The sequence below is a fragment of the Peromyscus maniculatus genome, chromosome 3 (genome assembly GCF_049852395.1).
Source record: "Peromyscus maniculatus bairdii isolate BWxNUB_F1_BW_parent chromosome 3, HU_Pman_BW_mat_3.1, whole genome shotgun sequence".
NCBI lineage: Eukaryota > Metazoa > Chordata > Mammalia > Rodentia > Cricetidae > Peromyscus > Peromyscus maniculatus.
In genome coordinates, this window is record NC_134854.1 from 15969963 (window position 1) to 15993695 (window position 23733).

Here is a 23733-nt window from a genome sequence, read left to right on the forward strand (position 1 = left end):
TTCTTTACCCCCCAACCCACTCCCCATTCCCACCTCCTCCAAGGCAAAGTCTCCCCTGGGGAGTCAGCAGAGCCTGGTACATTCAATTAAGGCAGTTCCAATCCCCTCATCCCTGCGCCAAGGCTGAGCAATGTGTCTCAGCATAGGCACCAGGTTCCACATTTTTAAATTAGGTTGTTTTCTTGGTATCTAATTTTTTTGAGTTCTTTATATATTTTGGATATTAGCCCTATGTTGGGTATATAGTTAGTAACAATCTTTTTCCATTGTATATGCTGCAATTTTTTTCCAAATGACAGTGTCTTATGTTGTGCAGAATCTTTGGAATGTTTCATGAGGTCCCATTTATTAATTGTTAATCTTAGTACTTATGGTAATGGTGTGCTGTTCAGAAAGACTTTTCCTGTGCCAATGAGTTCATGGCTATTTACCACTTTCACTTCTATCAGATTCAGGTATATCTGGTTTGATGTTGAGGTCTTTGGTATATTTAGAGTTCAGTTTTGTGCAGTGTTATAAGTATGGGCCTACTTGAAATCTTCTACATAAAGCAATATAATTTGACTAACACAATTTGTTGAAGATGCTCTCGTTTTTTCACGCATGCATTTCTGGCGTCTTTATCAATAAACAGGTATCTATAGGTGTATGGATTTATGTATGCATCTTCAATTGAATTCCATTGATCAACACATCTGTTTTGTGATATACCATTCTGTTTTTATTATTATAGCACTGTGGTACAGCTTGAAATCTAAGGTAGTGATGGCTCTCATAGTTCTTTATGTAAGATGGTTTTATCTATCCTGGGTTTTTGTTTGTTTGATTGATTTTTTTTTATATGATGCGTAAACATGTCCTTTCAAGATCCATGAAGCATGGTATTGGAATTAATGTTGAAGTTCTGATGTGGATTACAATGAATCTGTAGATAGCTTTTGGTAGGATGGCCATTTGTGCTATATTAATCCTGTCAATCCAGGATCATGGGACATCTTCCTATCCTCTAATGTCTTTTTCATTTCCTTTCTTCAGTGTCTTAAAGTTTTATCATACAAACTTTTCACTTGCTGGGTTAGAATTACTCTAAGATATTTAATATTATTTGAGACTATTGCGAATGGTGTTGTTTCCTTGATTTCATTCTTAGTCCATTTGTCATTTGCTTATAGGAGAACTAATGATTTTTCTGAACTAATTTACAATCAAGCTCCAGTGCTGAAAGTGTTTAATTAGCTTTAGGGGTTTCCCAGTGGGGTTTTTAGTGTTGCTTTTGTATACTGTTATATTATCTTCAAGTAAAGATACTTTGACAGCCTCCTTTCCAATTTCTGTGCCCCTGATCTTCAATTGTCTTATTGTTCTAGCTAATATTTCAACAGATATGGAGCCTCCTTTCCAATTTCTATGCCCCTAATTTTCAATTGTCTTATTGTTCTAGCTAATATTTCAACAGATATGGAGAAGTTGGACAACCTTGTTTTGTTCTTGATTTTAGTAGATTTGCTTTGTGTTTCTCTCCATTTCAGTTTATGTTGGCTATGGGCTTGTCTTCATTATGTTTAGATATATCCCCTTTATAGTTAACCTTTCTGGGATTTTTTGTGCCCATAAATGTGGGAGATGGTGGCTGCAGCTCCCTTAACATCTCTGAGGTTTGGGGAGATGTACTCCATCTAGAAATAGGCAAAATATTCTGTTACTAAGAACTTGAGGTGTGCTGGAAAGTGTAATCATGCAGAAGGGCAAAGACTGTACTTCTGTTACTAATAAAATTAGCCTTTGTTCTGTTTGATGCTGGCCAGCCCCACATTCACATACTGTGTTCTTATAAGTCCAGACATGATGAAGTGGGTTCTTGGGGAAGTAATTCCATAATGAGGGTGGCACCCTCATGAACAGGATAAATGCTCTGATGAAAGGACTCCTTGAGACAGGAGACAGCCAGCAGCAGACTTGAAAACTGCCAGGATCTTGAACTTGGACTTCCAGCCTTCAATTCAATGAGAAAATAATTTCTGTTTATGAGAAGCCACTGGCTTGGGTTCTTTTTGTTATAGCAGCCCAGAGAGGCTGAGATAGTCCCAATGATGAGGCTCATTGGAGACATTTGGTGAATCCCAGGGAAGGAACATTAAAGGAAAGCACTACTCCAGTAGCTGTTCAAGCAGAGTACCACACCTCTGTGCCCCCACAGCCATGGGGCTGGGGATGACTATCAGTGTGCTTCAGTCCCTTTTGGAAGCATCTGATACTGTAAAGGCAGGAGGCAGGATGCCAGGTGGCAAACTTTAATGTTTTTGAAGTATCTTATAGATCCATTAGATCCATGTGTGAGATTTCTGCCTACACACACACACACACACACACACACACACACACACACACACACACACACACACACTGTGTAGTTTGATCACCAGAGCAGTTGCATTCAAAGGTGAGCATTTGGGGAGATGTTCATGTTCTTGTCCCCATAGAGGACTGATTTCATTGGAACAAGGGCCTATTGGATTGAATTTCTCCTATGTACCAACATCAATGTAGTCCTAAATTCTCTCCACTTCCTGATGGGGATTTAGTAAAGCCTATGAAAAACCTAACTTTACAACCTAGGCAAATAAGGCCGCATATGGCAGGGAAAAGTAGTTCATTTCCCAATTCCTCCCCCTGCCTCATGATCTGTGCTTGGTATTTCCAATGCACTTAACCAATTTATTTAAAACTCTAGAAAGAGAGACACCTTTGTATGTATAGTGTTTACATATTATCTTAAGAGGCAAAAATAGAACTACAGCTACTTGAATCCAGATGAAAAGAGGTATTATGTATCATGTGGAGTCTTCACTACCTTTAAACTTCTTTTCCCCACTACGTTGTCTGTTACAAGTATTATAGCACAAGAAAAGAAACCTATGGAATAGATTTATTTACCCCATAGAGCCATAAAACATTAAATGCTTATCATACTCTTCTCATTCAATTAGTAAATCAGGGAATGACCTGTTGTTAACAATTATATGGAATTTACCCCTAACTAACAATTTGTTTTTAAGAGCCTTATAGAACTCTATAGATTTTTAAATTTCATTCACAGATTACCATGGAAGAATAGGAAATCATTATCCAGCTGGTAAGCTATAGAATTTTCTTATAGGAACTATATTTGTGATTACAAAAATCCAGCCTTCTCTCATTCCACAAGCAGATACTTATTTTACCAATGGTGTGTCTAATGGTACAAGAGTGATTCATGGTCCAGATATGCATCGATCTATTACTGCTTCTTTTTCTTCAGTCCAACAGTGAGAACTAGCTGGCTTGATTCATCTATTATAGTTAATTCATAAACCCTTAAGTATCATTTCAGATTCTGCTTATGTTATAGAGTCATTTCCAGAAATAGACTCATACCCATGCATACTCTATTCTCTCTGGTTCTATTGCAGAAGGAAATAAACAGGCTGATGCATTAACCTTCCCTGTTTTTACTTCTCCAGAAGAAAATTGGGAAAGGGTATGCATCTGTCATGTCAGATGGATCCACTGAAACATCGATTCCTCTTGGGCTCCTCTGACAGGGTGCCATTAGGGACAATGGCTGAGGGTGAGGAGACAGCGAGGAGTCACCAGAAGGATGGCAAACTTCAAGCTAAAGGAAAAAAAGAGATAACCTATCATCAGAAGTCAAGTTTGCAAACCTGGGGCCAAGTTAAGGCCCCGCGCACCAAGAAAACGTTATGCTATGAAACTCGCCGAGCCCTCTGTTCCCTAAGAATGTTTTTCTGGCAATGCTAGCTGCTTTGACCTGTGCATCTGTGGTGAGTGCCCCTGAGTATTTGTATGTTCTTCATCCTTCTTAGCTTCAACTTGTATATTGGATAGATATAGCTTCAGTTATCTTTACTAATAATTCTGTATTTATGCTTGGACCGTGGGACCATAACAGACTCATTCAATTATCTGAAAAAGTGGACTATGTTTAATTATTTCCTTGAGATTTGAATCATTTCCCATTTGCATAGGAGTTCATAGCATTTGTATTGATAGTAAAGGGAAATATAGGTTTATTTTCTACAAGATACCAGAACTACTAATCATATGGGTCTCTTTTCAAGCCATTCTCTAGACTTTTCTGCTCAATATAACACTGTAATACTAGCACTGGGTGTAATTTGGCAGAATATTACACACAATGTTTACACTGTTCTAATATTATTCATTATGTTTGTAATTTTTTTGCTTATAGATTTATCTAGTACATCTCAAATCAAAACCACTCTGGATGTCCTTCATTTAAAAAATAAAAAGGTAGATCTCTGAAATGGTTCAATAATGGAATTGTGTGAGGAGATTACTAAGTGCTTTTGAGAAAACTCCAAGAAACCAAGATGAGAGTCTAGTTGGTTCAGTTTCTTCAAAAACATGAAATTTTTTTTTTTTGGATTATGATCTCATGCTCCTTCCAGGTGTAGTGGGTAAGACTGAATTTACTTCAGATTATTCATTACACCTGGATATTATTATTTGTTTATATGTCTCTATGGAAGAACTTGTTTTTACCACAAGACTTGTCTGCCATGTGTGGCTTGCCTTTGTGAGTAGACAGTTTACTCATGTGATTTTCTTACCCCTTGGGGAATAAATTATCTGATGCTCTGAATAAAGTTGGCTACTGCATGAGACTTTAGTCTACCTCATTTATCAGATCCATTCTCCCAGGCCCCATTGCCTCTGAGCATTAGACAGTCCTGAAAAGATGGTTTTCTCCATGTGGACTGGCTTTTATAGGACAAAATCATGCAATGTTGGTTGCTAGACAGGTCCACTAACCACTTCACCCAGCTATGTATCTGTGGACTACAAATGACAACCAAGTTAGTTGAGATATACCTATGGGTGCAATAATGATGTGAATGTTATGAGTTATGAGTATGTTTTACATACATTGCTAATGATATGAAGAGACACTATGATAAGAAAGTTTATAGAAGAAAGAGATATACCAGCTTCTTACAGTTCCAGATAGTGAATACAAGGTCATCATGACAGGAATTATGGCAACAGACTGGTAGGAATGGTGCTGGAGCAATAGGTGAGAACTCATATCTTGAGACAAAAAGCATAAGGAAGAAAGAAAGTCCCAAATACACCTATAGTTACACACCTCTTCTTATAATACCACACCTCCTAATACTTCCAAAATAATTGCCCAACTGGGTCCTAACTATTAAAGCATATGGGCCTATGAGACTATTCTTACTGAAAGCACAACAGTGACTAACCACATTTTGATTGGTATTAAGATCCAAAAAACAGGAGAAAAAAACATGCATCAATACAGGAAATATGGAGAAGAACCCAAGGCTGACAAACTCACAGGTCCCCAGGGTAAACTGACCAAAATTCCTATGCTAAATGGGCATATGACATTGTCCTCTGAAATCACATATCTATACTCATAGGCTAGTGAGCTCTCAGTCCTCATCAGAGGAATTTCTTATTGCAGGGAGCAGTGCTTAACATTGGAAGCTTTCAAAATGCAAGGAGTGTCTGGAGTTCCAGGGTAAATGTGTGAGGCTTATATTACACTGCGGGGGATGTCTTTCTTTATTCTGTGAATGTGTTGCTCTGATTGATTGATAAATCAAATGCTGATTGGCCAGTAGTCAGGCAGGAAGTATAGTACAGGTGGGATAAGCAGAGAGAAGAATTCTGGGAAGTGGAAGGCTGAGTCAGGAGACACTGCCAGCCCTTGCCACCAGGAGAAGTAAGATGTAAAGATATCAGTAAGCCATGAGCCCCATTGCAAGGTATAGATTTATAGAAATGGGTTAATTTAAGATATAAGAATTAGATAGCAAGAAGCCTGCCAAGGCCATACAGTGTATAAGAAATATAAGTCTCTAGGTGTTTACTTGGATCTGAACAGCCGCAGGAGCCTGGTGGACACAGGAAAACTCCAGCTACATTACACTTCCTTCTAAGTCACAGAAACCATTCTGGAATAGGGGGTAGGAAAATTTTAAGAGCCAGCGATTAGGGAGCATTGGAATAAAACAGTGTCTTCTGGACATGGCAGTACTGCTACATTTAAGAACTCTGAGATCAAGCCAGTCCATATCCTAGCATTGGAGGGAAAGGTGATCACTGGCCCCAACCCCTGACTAAGAAGCTTCTGACAGTTAATGGCTTCTACATGACTAAGAGTCAGTGTACTTTATAGTGCTGATGACAGGTAGGTTGAACGAAACTTAGTGGATGGCCCCATACCCATGAGAATTTGGGAATGAAATCTTGGCCTAGGCAGGTATTGTTGGTTAATTTTACTCTTTGTGGTCCCACTACCCAGCTCCCAAATAAATACACTGAGACTTATTCTTACTTATGATGTTTTGCCTCTGGGCTTTCTAGCTTTCTTTGTTCTCTCTATCTCTCTCTCTCTCTCTCTCTCTCTCTCTCTCTCTCTCTCTATATATATATATATATATAGAGAGAGAGAGAGAGAGAGAGAGAGATATAGATATAAAAGATATATATCTATCTATATATAAAAGATATATATCTATCTATATATAAAAGATATATATATATATATATATATATATATATATATATATATATATATATATATATATATATATATATAATCTTTTTACTTTGTAGTTGGCTATGTGGCTGGGTAGCTGACCCCTGTTGTCTTCCTCTCCTCCTTTTCTTGCTCTTTGCTCCTCTTGCTCTCGATTTCTCCTCTTATTTATTCTCTCTGCCTGCAAGTCCTGCCTATTCCCTCTCCTGCCTAGCTATTGTCCATTCAACTCTTTATTAGACCAATTAGGTGTTTTAGACAGGCAAAGTAACAGAGCTTCATAGAGTTAAACAAATGCAACATAAAAGAATGCAACACATCTTTGCATCACTAAATGAATGTTCCATAGCACATATGAATGTAACACATCTTAAACTAATATTCCATAACAAGACACCAAGTTGGAATAGTTGAGCATGAATAGTTGAGCATGAAATTAGGGAGGATTTGGGAGAAATGAAGGGGCATAAGATCTCTATACAATGCATTCATGTATAAAATTCTCAAAGAATTAATTAAAATGTATTATTTAATACTTCATTGTTTAATGCTGTTATTTTGTTTTATCTTTTAAAGGAAAGTGTGAGAAAATCACACTCTGCTCTGTGTGCACTGGAAGTCACTGTCATTGCAATTCAGCTCTATGAACATTGGACTAGGAGATTTTTGGCTGCAGAGTGATATGATGGGCCGGACTCAGTTTATTCACTTATATTTTTTCAACCATTTCCTTTTTTTCTTCAAGAAATGTGAAATACTGCCTTGATTCTTAATGAGACTTTTGACAAATGTTTTTATTATCTTCAGGGAGAAGGTAATCTTAATTACCATTTAATGTTTTGTCTATTATGGGGAGTAAATACCTTGCAAAGTACCCTGGAACCTGAATAAAACATGAAAAACTAGAAAGTCATATGATTTAGATACTTAATTTTAAGGAGATTCATTATTATTTCCCTATATTCTGTGGCCCTCACAGATAGTGCATTATGTTTCAACACTAATGTATGGTTGTTGAAACCTGTGTTTGTTCAGATGAAATATCCTTGGAACAGTGACAGCAGAAAGTCAACTCCATGTTGTTCTAATAAGCCAACTGTGTGCCCTGACAAGATTTGTGAAATTACAAATAGAGGCCACCTTCACTGTAGAATTGGTGTAGTTGCTGGAAAATATAAGGACAAAGAATATAATTTTATAGAATGCTTTTAAGAATTGTTTTATATATAAGGTAGAACCCCATTGGCTATAAATATGCATCAAAGTTATCAGTGGTTATCACAAAATCATTTTAAGTACATTTGAGGCTTAGTAAAGTACTTGAATGTTATATGTAAACCATTTTTTTTCCTTAGCTCATTTAAATAGGAAATTTAAAAACAAATGTACAAGATAATTCCTAGCTTTCTAAAATCTGACAGACTCGGGTACCTGTATAAATCTGGAACAAAAGGCAGACAAGCGTTCTACTGATCTAGTAACCAGATGAGTATGCAGTAAATTTCTCTCCTGTGTTTCTTTTCTTCTAGGTGAAGACAGTTTAGTAGGGATTAATCTTAATACGAGTGATGGAGCTTTGGAAAATATGTAGCTGGAATGTGGGTTGAAGGAGATGATAGAACATTTTCCCCTGGGATATCAGCTGATTTAAAAGTTCAAGGTAGTGGTCCTCGTCATCATGGAAACTGCATGTCCAACATGATGTTGTAATGTCTGTGATTTTGACTTCTTGTGACAGCAGAGACCTAGGGGTAGAGGCAAGAATGTTAACCTAAAATAGGAACACATGAAATATGTTTCATTACATTAATATTATAATATATTGATTATGGAACCCAGCCTATGATTTCCATTAAATAGTTTCTAAAAATTTATTTTGTAATTTTAAAATTAAAATAAATCACACCATTTATGCCACTATTTGCGTCCTTACCATTTCATTTCTTCGGCTCTTTCTCAAATTCATGGCTTCTTTTTCTTTATAATTGATACGTATCTACTGAAAAGGCAAAAATGAATGCCTACAATGTGCTGAGTCTATTCAGCGATGCTTGCATTTTCAGGTCTGAATAGTAGGTATTGGGTATTCAGTTAGGGGCTCATTCTTCGTCTCTCTGCAGTTCTTCATTTCCTATAGCTCTTTGTCTAGGGACAAGACCCCAGGAGGTTTCCCCTGTCCACACTAGCATGCCCAATGGTAATGTCCTTGTTTAGTTTTCACTTAGGTAGCCATATTGTGGTTTCATGGGTGCAGTTTCCACACCATTTCTAGGAGACACCTGCCCTATGGCTATTAGGATAAATATGGAGAATGTAGTCAGGTATCACAATGGGTTAATAAAGCATCAGTAATAGATCCGTAAGATTTATTACTACATAAGATCCATGACTACAGTAGCCATGGGTAATTAGCTAGGATTCCAGTAACTGGCAGTTTTTCCATCCTCTTCATAAAGGCATTTTTGATAATGTTGTGGTTAATAAGCATGGGGATTTATTGTGCCCTACCTGCTTGTAAGTTCTATAGCACCTGCCAAGATTATGAAAACTAGTCCTCATGGAGGAGGTGTTAGTGTCACATCCAGCCCAAAGTCTCTAAGTCCCATGTCCCAAGTGCTGAGTATTTTCAGCAATCTGGCCTTACCTTAAATTTCTGGGAAGTGGCCAAAGCCAGCAGGATTAGCTTATATTGTTTGGGGCACCTCTTGATCTCTTGAATTCCCATGACAAACTCAAAAAAAAAAAAAATGGAAAGAAAAGAAACGGTTTCTCATGCCAGGGTCCTTGTGTTTGAGTGTTTGGCTTGGGGACCTTTGGTTTCAGACACATCTTTGTCTCCTCTGCAGACTTGGTTCATTCTAGGATTATACAGGGACAGGGTTGGGTCCAGTATATGTGCATGGAGAACAGTGTGATCAGACCTAGATGGAAAGGAGGAGCTCTGTGAACATTGTAGCTTGAGTTTTCCTGCCTTGCCCACAGTCAGGACAAATCTTTGTCACCCACCAGTCCACAGCTGCTCAGACCCAACCAAGTAAACACAGAGACTTATATTGCTTACAAACTGTATGACTGTGACAGGCTTCTTGCTAACTCTTCCCATAGCTTAAATTAATCCATTTCTACAAATCTATACCCCGCCATGTGTTTCGTGGCTTACCAGTACTTTACATCTTCCTTGTCCTGGTGGCGGCTGCAGGCAGTCTCCTCCTGCCTTCCTGTTTTTTTATTTCTCTTCTCAGTTAGTCCCGCCTATACTTCCTGCCTTGCCACAGACCAATCAGTGTTTTATTTATTGACCAATCAGAGCAATTTGGCATACGGACCATCCCCCAGCACAGCCAAATGCAGACAATCTCAGACATCTGCACTCAGGCTTGTGGTCCTAATCATCCTCTATGTGGACCTGCTGGGTAAAGCCATGAGGAACCCGAGAACGGGCTCCCACAGGACATACAGAACATCCCACAGCAGAACATGGATATCTAACTGTAAGGAGGAACTGTTGGTTTACAAGTCAATGCAAAACCACAGGATGCTTTCTACAGACACCCTCAAATGGCTTTGTGGCACTGGGAACAGTGTACATTGACAAAGACCAGGAGAATGGGAGGCAGAGATGTATACAGCTGGATAGTAAACATCCCAACAAATCTGCCACCTAAACTTCCCAAGATCCCAAAGGAAAGCCCTCAGTTGCCCCCACATAAGCCTCTAGCTCTTATAATTGAAAGAATACAAAACACCATACTGTTCCTTTGACATAAAACTGTACCTGACTGTATTCTGGCACCATGCATGGGATATCACTGTGAATGCATTTATCCTCATGTGGAGTCTCACTGGAAAACCCTTTCCAGATGCCTGGTGCCTGTGACTCACATTGAACCTTCATTATATGAAGGCCATATAATGTTTCTTGCTCCAAGAATTGGTATGTCCTGGGTTGGATGAAGATAAGGTCCCAATACACCCCTTGAAGTTTCATATGGATCCCCAGCTCTCAACGATATCAGTTTGATGGTCAATAATCAACTGAGTGATTCTTGCTTTTGAGAATAGGGTCTGGCTTGGAAGCCAAAACCACTCCAAGTGAAGAGAAGAGGAAGAACAGTTTAAGCATTGTTCATATTAAGGTATTTCTATTGTTTGAGCATTCAGACGAGTCCTTGTTTTTATTAAGGACAGGGTGTGGTCCTGGATCCCTTGTAATGAGGATTGTCCAGGATAACAAATAGAAAGTGTGTGGTCCACACATCCTAGAATTGAAGCTGGACCCAGACTACTTAGTCTGGGAGCTGCCAGGATTTCAGTGATGTCACTTTATGGTCTTTGCCATTATTTCAGTCTTCAGACCACTATCCATGATATTAAAGTATAGCCAACTGTCATGTCAACTTTTCTTGCATTTCTTGGAGTCAGATAAAATGTGGTTAGACATGAACAGAAGGTGTTGCCCACATATCCCAAATTACAAACCCTTCCCATATTATTTGTGGCTTGAAAACCATGAAAGATGTGATTCTCTGAATTGATAATGCAGTCCGGTTGGGAAGAAGAGAGGTGCAGCCCAAACACACTTGAAATTTGACATGGTCAAATAGTATAATGTAAGGAAGCCTTCTGTTTGAGACCATGATCTTTGTTGAACAAAGACTAACATGGGAAAAATATCTATTGAACTTAGCTAAAGCCAGGTGCAGTTGAACCATTTTTTTTGTATTTATGTATTATCATTTTGTTTGGTCATTAATGTGACCAATTAATTTGAGCCTTCAACTAAATTACAACCATGGCATGGTCCTTCCTTGAAAGGAGGTTTGTCCTGGGTCATACGAAGAAAGAATGTGGCCCACACATCCTTGAATGTAAGCTGGGACAAGGCTGCTTGGTAGTTTGGGAAGTGCAAAGCTACTGTTGCTGTCACTCTATGGCCTGTGCCATTATTTCACTCATCACACCACCACCCCTTGTGGTTAAGCTGTGCCCAATATTCCTTTTTTCTCAATTTGACCTGGGTCTATTTCATTTCATGTGTTTACCTAGGCCCACATACCTTCTCTTTTTTGGACTCAAGCATCAGAGTCAGGGAATGGCCCAGGCCCAACTCTCTTCTTGATTTTGGCCTGGGCTTCTTAAGGGTTATCATTTGACCCAGGCATATACTTTTTCTTGGTATGGCCAAGGCCTTTCATTTCAGGAATTTGTCCAGCCACTACATCTCTTTTGGAGCCAGAGCATCATCATGGAGGTCCTTGCCCACCTCTCTTTTGGTTTGGGCATCTTTGGGGTCACTTTTTGTCCTGCACACACTACTTTGTTTGCTCTAGGCCTTTTTTCTTTAAGTATTTTTGCAGGCACACTTCTGCCTTGGGGTCTGGGCTTTATAGTGGTCATTGTTAGGTCTAGGAACACTTCTCTTCTTTGTTTTGGTCCAGGAATCTTTGGGGTCATGTTTAAATCTGGGGTACTTTCACTTTTAGCCTGGGCTTCTTCAGGATCCATCTCTGGTTTGGCTACTTTCATTATATGGTTTCCATTTCTTTGTGTGTGTGTGTGTTCAGTGTTTAGCCTGGGTACATACCTTTTATGGTCCTTTACCTGTTTCTCTTTAGAGCTGAGGTAGTGGATTCTTTTGAGTTCATGTTTGTCCAAAGCTACATTTTATTTAGCTTTGTTTTATGGGTAGCCTTTCTGGAAAAGAAAAAAAAGACAGGTAGATGTTGATAAAGAAAAATACTTGGTGTCCTCCAACATTTCAAATGTACTCAGAATATCACTGACACATCCCCAGGGAAACATGCATAAACACAGACACATATAGCTCACAGTCTAGATGAAACAAATTATACATTGCACAAATAGAATAAAATATGTAGGAGAGAAAGGTGGTTGGCAAAGTCCTTCCAGTTACACAGCTGTTGTGTGAGCTCATGTGGAAAGACTTGCTTCCAAGTAGAGAGATCCAAGTAGGGGGATCTAGAGAGAATCCCAACAAGATCCCATGTAGTTTTTCCTTCCTTCTGTGGTCAGATCCCTTGATGGACTATTACAGATAAGAGAAACAACAGACTTTTTTCTGCCGTATGTCTAAAGGCTGTCTTGCTGAAGGCAGTTTGGATCTTCACAAGGCTTCAGTTCCAGGTGTGGGGATGGTGTCCTCTCCCTGTAGGTCATGCATGGCATGTTCTGGGAGGATGTCCCTCTAGTCCTTGCTATTGCAACTCTTCTCAATATCACATCTATGTTGTACATCAAAAACCCCTCAGACACTGAATTGTGCCCTAGTCACTCCCTTCTAGAAAGTCCCTTGCCAAGTACATACACTGATGTGAGATCAGATCTTCATCCAAAGAATTTTCTGCAGTAACTTACCTGAAAGGGATTGCCACCCACTTTCTCCTGATTTTAACTCCTACCCTCAGAACTGCTCCCCTCAGAACTAAGGCACACCCATAACCATGATAGTGACCCCTTATGTGAGGTCAGAGAGGCCAGGCCTCACTCTGTTTTGGAAAGCTCAAAGGCTGTCCAGGCCCACAGGTGCCTTTTAGACTGGTGCTTAGGAGAAATCCTTGATCATTTCTTGGGAACATCTAGTCTTCTTTCACCTGCAGTGAACTTCACTACTGGGTAGAACAAGACCAGTAGTAATGAGTCATATTCAGACTCAATGTGCAAGGTTCAAATCTTCATGTGTCATATCTGCTGTTCAGTTTATCAGCAAATTTCCCTTGTCATAAGACTTGGAGTATGCTATCTGCAGGATTTTGGGTACAGAGCTGATTTTAAAAGTTGGCCCCCAACTTGTTCCTTAACCACCCATTAAATACAGTTTGAAGTAGGACTGCCCAGAAAGCCTGTTACCATGAATTTTCCCCACCTAGCCCCACTGTGGTTGTTGATGATTTCTCAGAATATGATTATTGGAGAACAGCATAACAGCAGAGCTTCATCATGTCCCAGTTTGGAAACTGGAGTCCTGGGACGGGTGCTGGATCTGCCTCAGCTGCTGTCACTTATTTTCAGAAATACAGATGGAGATTAGCAGAAGAAAACAATGGACATACATACCCACCCCCTGCCACACATACACATGGACACATAGTCATCCACAAATGTATTAACACATGTTTCATAAATGAAAGTATAAATATGAAAAGTAGAGGAACAGAGGGTATGACATCAATGTCTGTGGCCATGCAGGGAAGGACTTATGAGCTGACTGTAAAGATGATTGTTTCCAGGAAGGTTCATGTCTAGAGAAGCCCCAGAGAATGTCCCAGTGAAGCACTCTCTACCTACCTTGTGCAACATGTACTCTCTGAGGGGATGTTATAGGTGGGTGATGTAAGTAGTTGATCTTTAACCTTCGTCCTACATTGTGTATTCATTTTCCTTCAATTCCTTAATTTTTGTCTTGACCCGTTTTTCATTCAGTAGTGAGTTGTTCAGTTTCCATGATATTGAAATTTTCTATTGTTCCCCTTGTTGATTTCTAGCTTAATCCTTGGTAATCAGATAGATTTCAGGATTTCAATTTTCTTTTTTCTGTTAAGACTTGCTTTGTATCTGAATATGTGGTCTGTTTTAGAGTAAATTCTATGATATGCTGAGAATGTGTATTCTGTTGTGTTTGCATGAAATGTTTTGTAAATATCTGTTAGGTCCATTTCATGCATCGTGTCATTTAGCTCCATAATTTTCTTTGTTATTTCTTTTTCTGTTGGTGAGAATGGGGTATTGAAGTTTTCCACTATCAGTGTGTGTGGGTCAATATATGATTTAAACTTCAATGGTGTTTATTTTATGAACTTGGGTGCCCTTCTGTTTGCTTCATAGATGTTAAGAATCACAGTGTCTTCTTAGTGGAGGTTTCCTTTGATGAGTTTCTAACGTCATTTCCCATCTCTTCTGACTAGTTTTGATTTGAAGTCTATTTTGACAGGTATTAAAATGGCTATACCAGCTTGCTTCTTATGCCCGTTTGCTTGGAATATCTTTTCCCACCATTTTACCATGAAGTGATGTTTATCCCTGATGTTAGGGTATGTTTCTTGAACACAGCAGATGAATTTATACTATATTCACATCCATTTGCTTAGTCTGTGTATTTTTATTGGAGAATTGAGATCATTGATATTGACAGCTGTCATTAAGTTTGTTGATTCTCATTTTCTATTTGTGTGTGTGTGTGTGTGTGTGTGTGTGTGTGTGTGTGTGTGTGTGTGTTTCTTTTAAATTGCTATTCTGGAATTATTTATTCCTTTTGTTTTCTTGAGTATTTTTCAACTCTTTAGGTTGGTGTTTTCCTTCTTGTGCCTTCTGTAATGCTGGATTTGTAGATAGATATTGCTTAAATATGGTTTTATCATGAAATGCTTTTTTTTTATTCAGATCTTTTGCTTAAACTTCTACTAAGTATAGTATAAAGGATGGTATCTGTGATTGCCTACAGTTTGTAGAACAGAAATCTGTCCAGGCCTTTCTGGTTTTTTGAGTCTCTATAGAAGAACCAGTTGCAATTCTAATAGGTCTTCCATATATGTTACTTGGTCTTCTTGCATTGCAGCTTTTTTTTTTTTTAAATCATTTTTCCTATTTAATTCCATTGATTTTTTTTTTTTACAGAGAGTTCATCCAACTCTTTTTTAATTTAATTTAATTTTATTTTACAATATAATTTAGTTCTACATATCAGCCACGGATTTCCTTGTTCTGCCCCCTCCCACTTCCCTCCCCTTCCTCCCAGCCCATCCCCTATTCCTACCTCCTCCAGGGCAAAGCTTCCCCTGAGGATTGAGATCAACCTGGTAGACTCAGTCCAGGCAGGTCCAGTCCCCTCCTCCCAGGCTGAGCCAAGCGTCCCTGCATAAGCCCCAGATTTCAAATAGCCAACTCATGCACTGAGCACAGGACCCGGTCCCACTGCCTGAATGTCTCCTAAACAGATCAAGCCAATCAACTGTCTCACTTATCAGCCAGAGGGCCTGATCCAGTTGGGGGCCCCTCAGCCATTGGTTCATAGTTCATGTGTTTCCATTCGTTTGGCTATTTGTCCCTGTGCTTTATCCAACCTTGGTGTCAACAATTCTTGCTCATACAAACCCTCCTCTTTCTCTCAGGGAGGCTACCTGGAAAACAGGACCCCAAGAAAGACAAGGGGATCACCAATGACGGAGAAATGGATGAGATCTACATGAACAGCCTGGACATGAGTGTGGGTAATGAAGGGTGAGGGTCGAGGAAAAGAGAGCTTGTGGGAGCGGGAGATCTCAGCTCGATCAAGAACAGAGAGGGAGAACAAGGAATAGGAGACCATGGTAAAGGAAGACCACAGGAGAATAGGAAGAAGCAAAGTGCTAGAGAGGCCCACAGAAATCCACAAATATACCCCCAAAATAGACTGCTGGCAATGGTCGAGAGACAGCCGGAACTGACCTACTCTGGTGATAGGATGGCCAAACATGCTAATTGTCGTGCTAGAAACCCCATCCAATGACTGAGGGAACTGGATGCAGAGATCCACGGTATTGCAGCTTTTAATGATCTTTCTTTGTCTCTACATGTAGTGATTTGATTATTATGTGCTGAAGAGATGGACTTTTCTTGCCCAGTCTATTTGGTGTTCTGTATTTATCTGGCACTTTGATAAACATCTCCTCTTTCAGTCTCGGGGAATTATCCCAGATTCATTTGACATTTAGTGCCATATTTTTAGATTTCAAATTTTCTTTGACAGAGGTATCATTTCTTCTCTTGTGTCATTATTGCCTGAGATTGTCTCTTCCATCTCTTGTATTCTTTTGGTGAGGCTTGCAATGATCAAGTTCCTAATTTTTTTCATTTCCAGATTTCCCTCAGTTTGGTTTTTCTTTATTGATTCTTTTCCACTTTCAGGTTTTGAACTGTTTTATTCTTTCCTTCCACTGTTTGCTTTTGTTTTCACACATTTCTTAAGGGATTTATTCATTTTGTTTTTAGGGACCTCTATTATGTTCATAAAGGCTATTTCCGTGTCTTTTACTTGTGCTTCCGTTACATTGTGAAACTTGGGTCCTGCTATGGTAGAGTTGCCGGGCTCTAGTCGAGACATATCGTCCTTGCTACAACTGTGTTTTTAAACTGGCATCTAAGCATTTGGGTCTTGGAATATTGTAATTCTAGGTGCTGATTTTATATAAAGCATTAAATCATAACTAAATAGTTGATACTTTAACAATAGAATGCTTTTTATTTTTCAGAGTTAGTCCCATTTTTTTATTTTATAATAACCAATGCTTTGTATTCTGCTTTACATCAATAACAGAATTATGTTTATGGGCATGTCAGAACTAATGGAACTTCCATCTTTAACAGTTTTTAATGAAACTTGAAGAACAATTTTGAAAATTAAGCATTCTAAAACAGCATAATTCAAACATATGGTAATTTGGTGCTATCTGAGGAATGACAGTAGGAAACTCTTAAAATGTTTAATTTCCACAGTAGTCTCATTATAACACAGAAAGTCTTGTGCTTAGAGTAAAAACATTAGAGTTCATAGTCGACACATTTCAAATAAAAGCTGAGATATTTTTATGGCTTTAGCTTTATTATTTTTAAGTAAGTAAGTGTGTGTGTGTGTGTGTGTGTGTGTGTGTGTGTGTGTGTTGTGTGTGTGCATGTTCATAAATTTCTCTTAGACTACAGAGGCATAAAATATCCCAGAGCTAGAATTATAAAAATTTGTGAGCAATTAGGTATGAGTACTGGGAGTCAAACTAGGGTCTTCTGGAAGAACGGTACATGATTTGGATCACTGCCCATTTCCTCAGCCGCAGCTAAGGTGCTTGCTTTCCTCAGTTTTCTTTTCTGTTACATGCATGCTGTTGTGGCATATGTCTTACAAAGGGCACATCTTTTGTCCTTTAGAATCAAGGCTGCAGTGAAGTTGCAAGGTCACCAGGGGAAAGCACTTTGGAGACAATTTTGATTAATTATTAATCCATGGCTTTTATGTTCATTTTTGGTTTGTTGCATGTCCAGAGAGCATTATACCTGTAAAATTTACATTTTACATTCATCCAGGTGTGCATGCAAGCAAGCGTGTGCATGCATGTGCAAACACACACACACACGCACGCACGCACGCACGCACGCGCACAAAATCAATAATTAGAAAAATGTAGGCCATGAATTTGAGGAAGAGCAATGGGTTAGATTATAGGAAGGAAAGGGAGGTGGGAAATGATGTAACTATATTTTATTTTTAAAAATAAAACAAATTCAAAATATTTGATTTATTTATTTTTTCTTTCTTTATTAAGAAATTTTCTACTCACTCTACATAATACCCACAGATCCACCTCCTCTCTCCTCTCACCCCCCAGCCCTCCTTCCCAAGCTACCCCACATCCCCACATCCCCCAAATCGATGTCTCCCATGGGGAGTCAGCAGATCCCAGCGCACTGAGCCTAGGCAGGTCCAAGCCCCTCCCCACTGCACCAAGGCTGCACAAGGTGCCATACTACAGGCACTGGATTTCTAAAAGCCTGCCCATGCACCAGGGATGGATCCCGAACCCCCTGCCTGGGTGCCCCCCAAACAGTTCGAGCCAAACAACCATCTTCCATATCCAGAGGGCCTAGTCCAGTCCCATGAGGACTCCTCAAAATATTTTAAATGTGCTATATATTCACAAAGAAATATAAGGAAAATCATAAGAAAATGAAATCATGCAATTTGTATAAAAATGTATAGAATCAGAGATTGTTATGTTAATCAAAATACATCAGACTCAGAAATATATACCTCATATGTAGAATATTTTTTAAATTCATTATATGTGTGTGCACATGTGTGTGCGCATGCGTAGGTTGTGAAGCCAGAAAGTAGAACATCACAGGAAAAGAAAAGTTCTTCTGGTATTGGTGGTGATAGTAGTGGTGGAGAATTGAAGCCAATATGTCAAAACAGGCAATGGTTTGTGAGAAGTGAATCAGTGAGTGCATAACAGAAGGATGAAACAATAGGAGACGCAGCTCAAGGCAGGTTGAATAAGCACAAAGCACAATGTGGATGTGCTGTAGTGAGATATGGATCTTTTCATCTTTATTTGCAGCATTAAATTGTAAGAGAATATTGAAGAAAAGAAGTGTGTCAAGATACAACTTATCCAGGTCATATACATACACATCCATCAAATCTCCTTTCTCAAAAACCGAATCAAAACAAAGCAAAATACATTTTCCTTCATTTACCTGTAGTCTTGTGAGAGACATACTTTAGAAATCACAAACTGTAGTTTCCTTATTTCATTTAAAAAACCTTTTGATATAAAAATGCAATACAGTATGAAATCTATGTTGGAGTTTCTAAACTATTATTTTAATCATTAAAGCACAATGTTTTATATTTTACAACAATCGTCTATTTGCTTCTTCCCTTTAGTTCTATATATCTCAAAATATTTCTGGATTGCTGAGTTTGTAATCAGTAGCCATCTACTTTGTCAAGAGTATTATTTTTGCATACTAATTGATGCATTTGGTACTTGATTCACGGGCATCTGATCAGCATTTCAAAAATATTCTCAAATTATTTTATCCTAAATTGAAGTGAGTTTTTAAATATTATTTTGGTGGGCTTACAGCTTTGCTATGAATTCATACAAAATAGACTTTATAATTAAAGTGCTGACACAATGTGTACTATAAAAGCATGAACGGGCTTGCTATAAAAGTACTTATGATTGCTCTGGCTTCCTTTGCAGAGCTTGTGCTACTGTAGCGGCAGTTGTGGCTGCTGATAATAGTGTGCCTTATGTATGGTTCATATCTGCTCATCAGATGCTATTTTTGCTTTTCATGTTGCTCAATTTTTTTTCTCTTGTACTTAAAGTTGCACTCACTTTACATTCCTGTTCTGGAAGATCACTTGTCATGAGCAGTCTCAATTAAGCTGAACTTCACTATGTCCAAGTTTTCAATAAAGCGATTAATTAGATTTGACAGCAATTGCCTCTGACATGTGCTGTCACATCCTATCAAACCAGAGGCATTTGCAGCATAGGTGATATACAGAGTTTAGATAGAAACCTTACAGACAGACCTTCAGGAAATATAAGAGCTGTTTGAAATAAAAAAGGAGGCAAATTCTGCTGAAAGTGGTACACCCTCTCCCCTGGAAAAAAGTAAGAGCACAGAAAGCAAGGCTGTAAGCAGTCTTCAGAGAATGAGGTGATGTAAAGCATGGCGTTAAGAGGAAACTTCATCAAGCCTAGATAGAATTGATAATTACAGCCTGGATTTTTCAGGAGACAAGTAATTTTAACCTAAAAGAATGTTAACAATGTTCAGCTTGTTAAATTTGTCACTCAGTAGTTAAGGTCAACTATTATGGATAACCCTGCTTACTGACTGATTTTTAAGGGACTGTTTCCTTAATGTGGACATGTGCTTTTCAGTTCTTACCCTTTCTTTATTCTTTACTTTGACATTGGTGCTGATTTCCTTGGTCATTAAATAAATATACTGTTGTATCTATACAGCAACCATATGATGCTTCATAGTCTAAATCAAAGTAACAACCATGATGGGGAGAAGAGATGAGCAGTGGGTTTTCAGGGGGATGACCTTTGGAGAATTAGGCAGACAATATAAAGGCTGCACCTCAGTACTGCTTTGGGTACTCCTGGTATAGAAGGTGGCTACCAACCTTGTAATCCCAACATAAAACTCTCTCCACATGTTTGCACAGTCCTATCAATATTCTAATCTTTTCATCGTGTCCTGTGAAGGAAAAGAAATTATGAACAGCCGTGAATGCAGAGTGACATGGCTGTCAAATGTGCTGAGGGTAAGGGACACTCTGCACTTAGCCCTAAACAAGGTATTTGTACCTCACCCTCAAAGACTCAGGGAACCTTAGATGAAAGAGGGCAGGGACTATGCAAGAGCTGGAAGACAGAATAAAAGGTTGTGGAAGGTCACCCTGTAAAATCAAGATAACCATTACAATCATCAACTCACAATAGCACACACAAGATTAGCCCTGTCAGCAGTCCTGGAAAGGGAGGGGCTCATGGGGACCTACTGATGAGCTATTAACTATCAATAGATTCCAGCAGATAGGGAATCATTATCTCCAGCTGTGTACCCACTGCTGGACCCAGGAGGCACTAACAGAGAGCTCCAAATTGACAGCTACACAGACAGCCATGTTTCAAATTACTGGGTCACAAAAAACAAGCAAACAAAACCAACAAATAAACATGGATTTGAAAGAGAGAAATTTGTAGGGAGGAGGGGTAAAAACATGGATGATAAGCCAGGGAGGGTGAAGTGCTGTCAGCATACACTGAATATATGTTTGACAGCTAACAACAGATTAAATTGATACCTAAATAAAATATGCTATAGAAAAAAATAATTTAAAGAAAACAGGTGGTTTAGGAAATAGTTTCAGACATACATTTACTCATGAACTTATTCTCACTTATTTGACATGTGTTGTCTGTGGTTGCTTTCATGTTACAACGAGAGCGCTGAGTATGATAGTACAAACCATATCATTAGTTGGAATTTATAATTAAGTTGCTCCCATGGCTTGAAGAACATCAGAGCTTCTTTCATAGTACCATTGACGAGTGAGGAGGTAAAGGATCCAGAAGGCTAGAAATTCATCCTTTGAGGCGAGAAGCTACCTCTAAGACACTCTCAGCTATCAGTGTGGATTCTCATCTACACCTATGTCCTGAACATCATAACTAACAGAATCGAAGACTCTTACTGACTAGGATTCCTATACATCAGAAAAGAACTGTATGGAGATGGGGGTGCAGATGAGGTGGAGAAAAATAATTAGTAAAAAAAAATAGCAACAACATAACAAGTAATCAGTATCAACTAAAAGAGGAAGAAAAATCACAAAATTGGTTGATATGTCATTCTTCAATGAAGCTTTAAAGAGGGGCAAATGATTTGTAAAATGCCAATCTTTACTTCCTTTCAAAGCTTCCTTGGTATTTATACAAAACTTGTCAGCAGGCCAAGGAATTATTCCCCAAACCTGATAGATATTTTTAGTATTGTAAATGTTATACATAATGATTTAGTCATTTTTAAAGGATGTGAGTTTTTAAAAGTTACAAGGAGCTCTCCGTTGGACCTCGCTTGCTTGCTGTTGCTTTCATCAAGGTCAAAGAGACTCTGGCCATAGTTTTGGCTGGGAAGGAAGACAGGCTGCCGCTCAAGGAGAGTGAAACTGAAGGTGGTCAGAAGATGTCAGGAGAAGGTAAGCCGCAGGAGTAAACTCTAGCCAAGGACCTAGTCAGGAACAAATATAAGATGAGGGGGGCAGGTGACATTGCCCAACAGGTACTTTGATTTTTGATGGAAGCTTCCTGTTTAAGTGTGTCAGTATTGAGCCCTTTGAGAGAAAGATGATGCATTGATTGTAGAAGAGATAGGGAAAATCTTCAAAAAAGAAAGGGAAATGAAGAAATGTATTACCTTTCAAACCAGCACGTAAGTAAATAACTGTGTGTGCCACTTATCCCTTATGAGGAGTGACTATGACTAAATACTCAAGGAAGGTGACTAGCTAAACATTGACCTTGGGATCCATGTGGATAGCTTTATTGCTAATGCGGTTCACACTTTTGTAATATTGGTATAGCTTAGGGGACCCAAGTAACAGAGCTATCATTAAGGCCAATCACCTTTATACCCAACCTAGAAAACAGAATACACAAGTGACAGAAGCCTAGAATAAAGTCACTCACTCATTTAATTGCATAACAATAGAAGGTATGCTTTCACTCCAAATGGAGCTAAAACTATTATCCAGAATTCCACAGACCAGTAAATAGATAGTGAAAGGCTATTTGAGGTATGTGAAGTACCTCAAATTTATGCTGTGGGTGTCTTCTCCAGCTAAGGAGGAGGCAAGGTCAAAGATGCAAAATGGAGAACCACCATTTACAAATGAGACCCCCTATAAACAATATGGCTTGAAAATGAAACCTTCACATGCCTTTTTCAGTGAGGTCAATGAGGTTTTGATGTCATGCCTTTTACTTTAAGAGCGTTTGAGGAAGAGAAGAAGGCTTGAATGGCAGAGTGTGCCATGTGAGACCAAAATGAGCCATCTTAGAAGTAAGACCAAAATGCTTTCACCCTAAAATTAAGGCCTAAGATTTCTCCTTTTGGGAATAGGCCATTAGTTGCTGAAACCAGTCAGTTCAGATTCCAGAAACCAGGAAGTGTAAAAGTACAGAGTCACAAGATAGTCACAAGGTAATGCCTGCTGGACTATGGAATGTCCTCTCCCTGGTTTCTAGGGTAACTGACCACAGAAATGCCCTCACCTGAGGGTAGCCAATGAGAAATGGTGGCAGGCAACCACTCCCTTAGAAGTAATTTCTAGAAGTCCCTAGAAGGGAGCCAATCAGAATTGTACCCGTACTAGTACCCCTAAATGATGTAACCTTGTGACTTTTCCCTTTAAAAACTGAGCTTGCAGATAGGTGGGCACTTCCTCCAGCCTCCACTGCATTGGATGTATTGGACAAAGTCCCTGCCTAGGCTTGTATTGCTTTTGGATATCCAGAATTAAACCTTGCTTTTGTATTCCGGCATGCTCGTCTTTGGTGGTCTTTCTGGAGGTCACGATCTGGGCCCAACAGCCAAATATGAGTTACCATAACCACTTAATATTTTCTATGAGAAGGAGGGTGAGTTTGTAGGCCAGTTTAAATTTACAGTTCTACTCATGCTCCATGGTTCCATGTGGATAACCAGTGGTTCTTTTGAGTTTGACCTCTTCAAGTCTGAGATGAAGGCTCTTCCCTAGACTTCTGCAAGTTAGAAAAACTCAGGAAAAAAAAAGATGGCAGCTAAAACTGTAGAGAATACCAGTGGAAAAACAGAAGAGAATGAAGCTGTGAATTGATAGTCTCACTTTGTAGCTTTTACTGTCTTGGAACTCACTAGGTAGACCAGGCTAGCCTGAAACTCAAGGAGAGCATCTTGCCTTTGCCTCCTGAGTGCTGGGATTAAAGGCATGTGCCATCATGCTCGCCTTCCTTTTTTAAAAATTTGGACTTTGCTTCTTTGAAAGAAAACCCAGGAGCCACAGGAGTAGACTGAAAGGAAGCAAC

General features: G+C 39.0%; 1 pseudogene; it reads left to right on the plus strand.

Annotated features, from left to right (window-relative positions):
- The first annotated feature begins 21853 nt into the window (after positions 1-21853).
- LOC102924464 (proliferation-associated protein 2G4-like) lies at positions 21854-23525 on the plus strand (annotated as a pseudogene).
- Positions 23526-23733: the final 208 nt, after the last annotated feature.